The following is an 8,920-nucleotide window of genomic DNA, read 5'->3' on the forward strand; positions in this document are numbered from 1 at the left end:
CCCCCTTCCCTTTCCCCTTCCCCATATTCTTAGGTTATAACTGGGTTATAGCTTTCATATGAAAGCCATAAATTAGTTTCATGGTAGGGCTGAGTACATTGGATACTTTTTCTTCTATTCTTGAGATACTTTACTAAGAAGAATATGTTCCAGCTCTATCCATGTAAACGCAAAAGAGGTAAAGTCTCCATCTTTCTTTAAGGCTGCATAATATTCCATGGTATAGGGCTGTGAGGCAGGGCTGCAGGGCAGTGGGGCTGCCGTGTAGTCGGAACCATGGCGTACCCGGGGAACTGTGGCACCGGCGGCGGGTACTACCCAGGCAGATATGGAGGGGCGCCCGGAGGGCCGGCATTTCCCAGACAAACCCAGGATCTGCCATATGGTTACTTTGCTGCTGTAGCCGGACAGGATGGACAAATAGATGCTGATGAACTGCAGAAATGTCTGACAGAGTCTGGCATTGCAGGAAGATATAAACCTTTTAACCTGGAGACTTGTTGGCTTATGGTTTCAATGCGGGATAGAGATATGTCTGGCACAATGGGTTTCAATGAATTTAAAGAACTCTGATCTGTCCTAAATGGCTGGAGACAACACTTCCTCAGTTTTGACAGTGATAGGAGTGGAACAGTGGAGCTTCAAGAATTGCAGAAGGTCCTGACAACAATGGGATTTAGGTTGAGTCCCCAGGCTGTGAATTCAATTGCAAAACGATACAGCACCAATGGAAAGATCACCTTTGATGGCTACATTGCCTGCTGCATGAAATTGCGGGCTCTCATAGACAGCTTTCTAAGATGGGATATTGCTCAGCAAGGTTTTGTGAATTTCCCATATGATGATTTCATTCAGTGCGTCATGAGTATTTAAATCAAGAAGGAAGGTGTGAATATCATCGACATTCCAACTGGAGTTCTCCTTCACCTTTACTCTTTGCCTGCAGTAATGTGTGTAAACTTGCATTGCCACTTTCCCTTAATAGCCAATTTAAAGATTAATTACTTTATGTACAACTGAAGTCTTGTTTTTAGTTTTGATAATAAATTCTTTGGAACTTAAATAATACAAGATCTTTTACGCCATTTAGAACTTCCTTGAGCCATGATCAATCATGCCTCATTTTGCTACTAACTCTATTTTATGTAAATTTAAGTATGCAGAATGTTTAAGGTGTATTATTTTTCACTGTGAGATACTAGAAACTTTTAATCAGACTATACCTGTTATCTTTCCTCTCTTGGAGGGGCTTTAATGGGGTATTAAAAGTTTTATCTGTATTATATAAATAGAAATAATTTAGACTCACTCGGATAGAAAAAAAGTGGTAATTTCTGTCAAGCTTCACCTTAGTGGAAATTTAGGACAGGCTTTAAGACTTAGAGGAATTTTAATAGCCTTATGAATGAACAGGAGAATGTGAATGATTATTTTCTGCATCTTTAAAATCTATTGAATAATTTGAGTGGCAATTACTGTCATCAAAGCCCCCCCTCTGTCATCATCCATTAAAATCTTTGTTGACTGTACTTAAAAATATCATATATTATAAGCTAACCTATATAAAAAAAATAAGAAGATGAAGGAAATAAATAAAATATTAACTGGTTATTTTTGGCTAATAGTATTCTAGGTGACTTTAATTTCCTTCTATGTATTTCAGTATTTTCCAAATTTTCTTTAATGTTTTCCTTTTAAAATATACTAATTTATTAAATATTGATACATCCATTTGTTCATACCTAAAAATATATACACAGCAGGAAGACTGGAAAGACTGTACCTAAAAGTTGATGTAGAACCCCTGGGAATCAGGATCTCAAATTCATTTTCTCCCTTTCTACTACTTTTCCAAATATTCGTTCATAAGTGGGTATTACATCTGTCATGGAAGAAATTTTTTTTAAAGTTTAAGCCGTGGGCTTTCAAGTAAGATTTGGATTCCAATGCTGGCTATGTCACTTACTATATGTTTTGGTCATTGTAGATACCCTCAAGTGTCTCAGTTTCCCCATCTTTGAAAAAATAATACTTACCTTTTGGGATAGTTTTGAACATGAAAAAGTGTCTTGATGTGGCAAACAGCAAAAATGTTCATAACTAGTCTGGTTTGGTTTTGTGTATGTGTGTGTGCAAGAAAGTTGAACACAAAAAATGAAATTAGTCTATTTTCTCTGTGCGAGCACAATCTGAGTTATCATTAAAGGGAACAATTAGTTGTAAACCAATGAAAATAAATGTTTTTCTAAGCAAAAAAAAAAAAAATCCATGCATACATATACCACAATTTATTAATCCATTCAAGGATTGATGAGCACTTGGGTTTTTTCCATGACTTAGCAATTATGAATTGGGCTGCAATAAACCAGTCTCCTGTTTTAGATATCTGATACAAATATCTATGTTATAATCTGATTTTTGGGCTTCTGGGTATATACCTAGTAGAGGAATGATAGGATTGAATGGCAGATATATTTTTAGATCTCTAAGTGTTCTCCAAACATCTTTCCAAAAGGAATGTATTAATTTGCATTCCCACCAGCAGTGTAGAAGTGTTCCCTTTTCTCCACATCCACGCCAACATTTCTGGTCTTGGGATTTTGTGATATGGGCTAATCTTACTGGAGTTAGATGATATCTCAAAGTAGTTTTGGTTTGCATTTCTCTGATGATTAAAGCTGATGAGCATTTTTTCATATGTCTGTAGGCCGCGTGCCTGTCTTCTTCAGAGAAGTTTCACTTCAAGTCCCTTGCTCAGCCTGCGATGGGATCACTTGTTCTTTTCTTGCTTATACGTTTGAGTTCTCTGTGGATTCTGGTTATTAAACCTTTGTCGGAGACATAACCTGCAAATATCTTCTCCCATTCTGAGGGCTGTCTGCTTGTTTTACTTACTATGTTCTTGGCTGTGCAGAAGCTTTTTAGTTTGATCATGTCCCAGTAGTGTATTTTTGAAGCTGCTTCAATTGCCCGGGGGGTCCTCCTCATAAAATACTCGCCCAGACGGATTTCTTCAAGGGTTTTCCCTACACTCGCTTCTAGTATTTTTATAGTTTCATGTCTTAAGTTTAAATCTTTAATCCAGTGAAAGTCTATCTTAGTTAATGGTGAAAGGTGTGGGTCCAGTTTCAGTCTTCTACAGGTTGCCAGCCAGTTCACCCAGCACCATTTGTTAAATAGGGAATCTTTTCCCCACTGAATGTTTTTAATTGGCTTGTCAAAGATCAAATAACCGTACGTAGTTTGGTTCATCTCTTGGTTCTCTATTCTGTTCCATACATCTAATCTCTGTTTTTGTGCTGTTTTGATCACTATCGATTTATAGTATAGTCTGAGGTCCAGTAGCATGATTCCTCCTGCTTTGTTTTTATTTCTGAGTAATGTCTTGGCTATTTGAGTTTTTTTCTGATTCCATATAAAACGAAGTATTATTTTTTCAAGATATTTAAAGTGGAGCTTTAATAGGGATTGCATTAAAATTATATATTGCTTCGGGTAGTATGGACATTTTAACAATGCTGATTCTTCCCAGCCATGAGCATGGTATGTTTTTCCATTTGTTAACATTTTCAGCTATTTCTTTTCTTAGAGTTTAATAGTTCTCTTTATAGAGATCTTTCACGTCCTTTGTTAGATAAACTTGCAAATATTTCATCTTCTTTGGCACTACTGTGAATGGAATAGAGTCCTTAACTGTTTTTTCAGCTTGACTATAGTTGGAATATATAAAGGCTGCCAATTTATGAATGTTGATTTTGTAACCTGAGACACTGCTGCATTCCTTGATCACTTCTAAGAGTTTTGTAGTAGAATCCCTGGTGTTTTCCTGGTATACAATCTTGTTTCCAGATAAAGCTTGTTTGTTAACAAATGTTAACAAATTTGTTAACAAACAAGCTTCTTGTTGGAGGATCAATCCAACACTGCCAAAGGAGTGTTGAAATCTCCAACTATTATGGAGCTGGAGGAAATCAAGTTGCTCGTGTCTGTTAGAGTTTCTCTTATAAATTGAGGCGCATTCTGGTTGGGTGCATAAATATTAATAATTGAAATTACATCATATTGAGTATTACCCTTAACAAATATGAAATGACCATTTTTATCCTTTCTTACTTTTGTTGGTTTAAAAACTATTGTGTCTGCAAATAGAATTGCAACACCTGCTTTTTTTCTGATTGCCATTTGTCTGAAATATGGACGACCATCCTTTCACCCTAAGTCTATTTTTATCTTTTAAGGTAAGATGTGATTCTTGTATGCAGCGAATGTATGGCCTGAGTTTTTGTATCCAGTTGGCCAATCTGTGCCTCTTTAGAGGACAGTTTAAGCCATTCACATTAATGGAGAATATTGAAAAAACTGGTAAAATCTTGGGTGTCAAGTTTATCAAATGTCCAGTGGACATTTTTAATCTTTTCACCACTGTGGAAGTTGGAATCTGATCAATAGTTTCTGAGTGAGTTTACTTTTGTGGTAGAGGATTGGGCTGGTCATTATGGAGGATAGGTCTGAGAATATCCTGAAGAGCTGGTTTGGTTATGGCAAATTTCTTCAACATATGAATGTCATTAACGTATTTAATTTCTCTATCATAAATGAAACTCAGTTTAGCCGGATACAGGATCCAGGGTTGAAAGTTATTTTTTTTTAGGAGATTAAAAGTCGATGACCACCCTCTTGTTGCTTGAAAAGTTTCAGCAGAGAGATCTGCAGTCATTCTAATATTCTTCCTTTTGTAGGTAATGGATTTCTTACGTCTGGCTACTTTCATAATTTTCTCCTTCATATTATCTTTGGTGAAGTTAATTACGATATGCCTGGTGGATGTCTTATTTGGGTTGAGTCGTGTTGGGGTTCTGAAACTGTCTGCTATATGAATTTCAAAGTCTCTTGGCATGTCTGGAAAATTATCTTTCCTAATTTCATGGAGAAAGGCCTCTGTGCCTTGTGAAGCCACTTCATCACTTTCAGGGATTCCAATGAGGCAGATATTAGCCTTCTTTGAATTATCCAGAGTTCTCTGAGAGATCGATCCATTTTTGGTCTCCATTTCTCTTCCTCTTTGAGAATTTGGGAGCATTCAAAAGCTTTGTCTTCAATGTCAGAAATCCTTTCTTTTGCTTGCTCCACTCTGTTACTAAGGGATTCTACTGTATTTTTCAGATCTTTGAGGGCTGCAAATTCTTGCTTCAGTGCGTCAAAATCTTTGGCAGTTTTGTCTTTAAATTCGTTAAATTCTTGAGACAACTTTTGAATTTCTCCTCGAATTTCTAATTCCAACTTTTGAATTGCTCCTCAAATTTATAATTCCTAATTTTCTTCCATTCTATTAATCTTGTTTGCAATCCAAATTCTGAATTCAATTTATGACATCTCGGACAGCTGTTTATGAATGGGATCTTCAGTTACATCTGCCATATCTTTCCTTGTGGAGGTTGATCTAGTCTGGTTATTCATGTTACCAGAGTTTTTCCACTGATTCTGCTCCAGGATTATTTTACACCATTTGACTTTTCCCCTGGAACTTTTTTGAGGACCTGTACAGTGCTATGGCCTGAGAAACTGGGGCCCTGTTTGGTTTGGTGAGGCTAAGTGGCTCTGTCTTGTTTTCAGCTGGTCTCTGTCCAACCCTAGTGTAACAGTTACTCTATGTTGAAGTCTCAGTTGTGGAAAAATACCAGCAATTAAGTCACCCCACCCCCCACAGGTAGCAATTGGAAAAGGAAAATCAAACCTTCCTACAACCACACACCCAGGGCACTACTTGGACAGTCTTTGAGTGTTTGGCTTAGTTCAAAAGGTCCAAATCAATTGTCTCAGTCAGCACCTGTCTCAGTGGGAGAGTTTAAAAGGTCTCTGGCAACTAGATCACAGGGGTCTGCTGACAACTCAAATGTGACTTGCTCCAGTGCTCCATGAAGTCAGGAAGACCCATTCAACAAATAGATTAGTCTGGGAAGGTTGGTGCCTCCTTCCCCACCTTGCACCTCTGTCACACCCAGTCTCTGATTACCCCGCAGGGCTGTGACCCAGTTTCCTTCAATGAGCAGATATTTTAAGGTTTTGCACCTCCCTGAATCACAGGAAATCTATATTTGCTCAGCCAGGCTGCTGTTCTCTGCCTCTATCCAGCAGGGGAAGGTGAGGCCGGACAATCTCGGGCGCTTGATGGAGGCTGGGGTGTGTTCACTCAGTTCCAGCCCCACCCCTGTTTGTTGTTACTGACAGAACAGAACTACTTTGTGGGAATTTGTTTCTGTCCCTGCTAAATTCCCCTGCAGAAGAGAAGCTGTTTTGAGTTCCAAGAACCTGCGCCTCAGGCCCTGTCTTTGCTTATGCAGGTTTGTATTTGCAGCATGGTTAGCTGTCAGTTCTATCCTCCTGCCTTCCTTTGTCTATAGGCTGATGATCCCCTGAGGGCCAGGTGTGTCTTAGGCTCAGTAAAGCGGTCCTCTGGGTGAGCCCCACCCTGGGAATCTTCCAGCTCTGCACATGCGTTTTCTAATCCCCATGCTCCACCCAGGGTGGTGCTGCCTCAGGCAAACCCTTTACTCATGGGGCCTGCGTTTCTATCCCAGATTTGTTCTGTGGTAGTTGCCACCTGAGTAGATGCCCAGCCTCCTCTTGTTGCCCAGGGAGACAGAGGGTGTGGCTTCAGAATATCCAGGAGTGAGCCCTTTTGTTGCTAAAAGACAGCTGCTGCTCTGCACCTCGGAGCACTGCCGCTCCAGTGTGGTTCACTCTCAACTGACTGTCCTCTCCTCACTCCCATGCTCCAGAGTCAGCACTGACCAGCTGCAGTTTAGGCCCTGTCCACACCCCTCAAGAAATCACCCAAGAATCTGGGCTCCTGGGGGACAGGCCTCCAGACCTCAGACTGAGAGTGGAGGGGAGTGCTGGGAGCTCAGAATTGCAGGTAGAGAATATATACAGTTTTATACAGTTTTTTGACTGGCAGAACACCATGGCACCCTAGTAGGGGAGGTAGGTCCACTTTTTAGAGGGTCTCTCCCATAGAGTTTAGTGGGAGGATCTTTGAAATCTTCTCATTTGTTTGTGGGGCACTCTTAGCCTTTCTCATGGGAGAGGGGACTCCCATCCACTTGGTGATGGATTTTGTACCTTTTGTTTGTATCCTTGGGGTCACTGCTCACCTCAGCGGGGTTGATGTGCATTCTTCAACCTTCTCTCTTCATGCAGTTTTAATCCACCAGGTCACTTGCTAAATTTCTGCCCTTTAACTCTCCTTCTGGACAGGGGCCTCTGTGGAAAGCTGGCTTGAGTCAGCCATCTTGTTACTGCCCCCATACAATGGTATGTGTACAAGAATATTCATTGTAGTATTGTTGTACTAATATTACAAAGAGAATGGCCAGGAGAAAAAATAAGGAAAACATTTTATGTCTCCCCAACTTTCAGGGAACTGAAATTTGCACCCCTGCCTCAAGCCAGTGGTCATGAGTGGCAGGGACTATCTTTTGTTCTTTGTGCCACAGGAGACAGCTCAAGGTAATTGTCTGGGTGCATGTCACAAGATCTCCTCAGCTGAAGATGGGATTAATCCAGCTGGAGGTCACAAGACTGTTTGAGCTGAAGATGGTATGAATTGGGTAGAGGTCATGAGATTATCTTGGCCCAAAATGAGATTATGGAATCAGAACCTTTAAAAGCTCCATACATCTGCTAAGAAGCAGGAATTTGGATTTTGAGACCATCATCTGCCATTTTCCTCCTTTGCCAGTAAAGTAATGAACTTTTCTTTCCTTCTCCTCAAACCTCTTATCCCTCTCTTTCTGATTTGGCTTTAAGGGGACAAGTGCTGAACTTTCAGTACCAATAACAAATATTAAGTAAAATGCATACTAGTAAACTATCAAAAGTGAACTATTTAATGAAATGGTATATAGTAAAAAATAATGATGTAGATCTTTATTTATAGATATGGATTAAATTTTATAAATTAGATGACAAGAATCAAGGGGGCAAATCACGTTGAATGTACTATTATTTATGAACATTAAAAGAGTTTTATTCACATACTCATGTATACACTTGCATATTCATAAGTATTCTTCTGAAAGTACTCCTTGAAGCTAGTTACTATAGGGACTATTGGTGCTTAAAAACCAATACCCCAAAATATAGCACTTAGTACATGTTGAACTAAAAAAAGTGATTCAAGGTCTCTGTGACCCCCACTCCAGCACAATCTCTCCCAAATCATAGGATTCACTGAAGGTCCTCATTTACCTAAAGTCTGGGCCTACCAGAGAAGAAAATAATTACCTCTCGTTCTCTCCCTGAGTTTTCACTAACTGAACTCATATCCCAGGAAGGAAAACTAGTCTGTCAACAGATCTGGACAAACTTTTGTCACAATACATTGTCCACCCTGTAAGCCCAAAAGAACTTTCTCAAAGCTATATGTTCTTTAAGCCCATTGAATTATCCTTAGCAATCACTTATTGCCACTCAGTAGAATTTCTCTTCTTCCTCTTCCCAGAACCTGTTTTGCTAGGATTCAAACTCCCATTCTTACTGTAACCTCAATGCAGTACAGAAACTCTGTACTCCATGGGGAGTTTGGGTCTTTGTTCTGAAAGCTCTCACGTATACACGTTAAATAAATGTGTACGCCTTTTCTCCAATTAATCTGCCTTTTGTGAATTGATTTTTCAGCATTCAGAAGGCCAAGTGAAATCCCTTGGTCCCCATAGTGCTAAGAGAGCAAACTCTCCCTTTTACCCTTTGAAGGTTTCCTGAAAAGGCAGATTCACAGGAGAAAAATAAATACAAATTTGTTGACGTGCAGGGAGAATCATAGAGTGATTACGTGAATAACCTGATGGAGCCTAGGTACTTATGTAGCTTTTTTTTTAATGGGGAAAGGAGAGAGATAAGGAATATTTTAATAGGTAAT

The 8,920-nt window shown here is 39.5% G+C and overlaps 1 pseudogene across 1 annotated transcript; it reads left to right on the forward strand.

Annotated features, from left to right (window-relative positions):
* Positions 1-250: 250 nt before the first annotated feature.
* On the forward strand, positions 251-1,060 carry LOC128577378 (sorcin-like; annotated as a pseudogene). The gene has a single exon (XR_008377565.1). The product of XR_008377565.1 is annotated as a sorcin-like (transcript).
* Positions 1,061-8,920: the final 7,860 nt, after the last annotated feature.

The sequence above is a fragment of the Nycticebus coucang genome, chromosome X, assembly GCF_027406575.1.
Source record: "Nycticebus coucang isolate mNycCou1 chromosome X, mNycCou1.pri, whole genome shotgun sequence".
Taxonomy (NCBI): domain Eukaryota; kingdom Metazoa; phylum Chordata; class Mammalia; order Primates; family Lorisidae; genus Nycticebus; species Nycticebus coucang.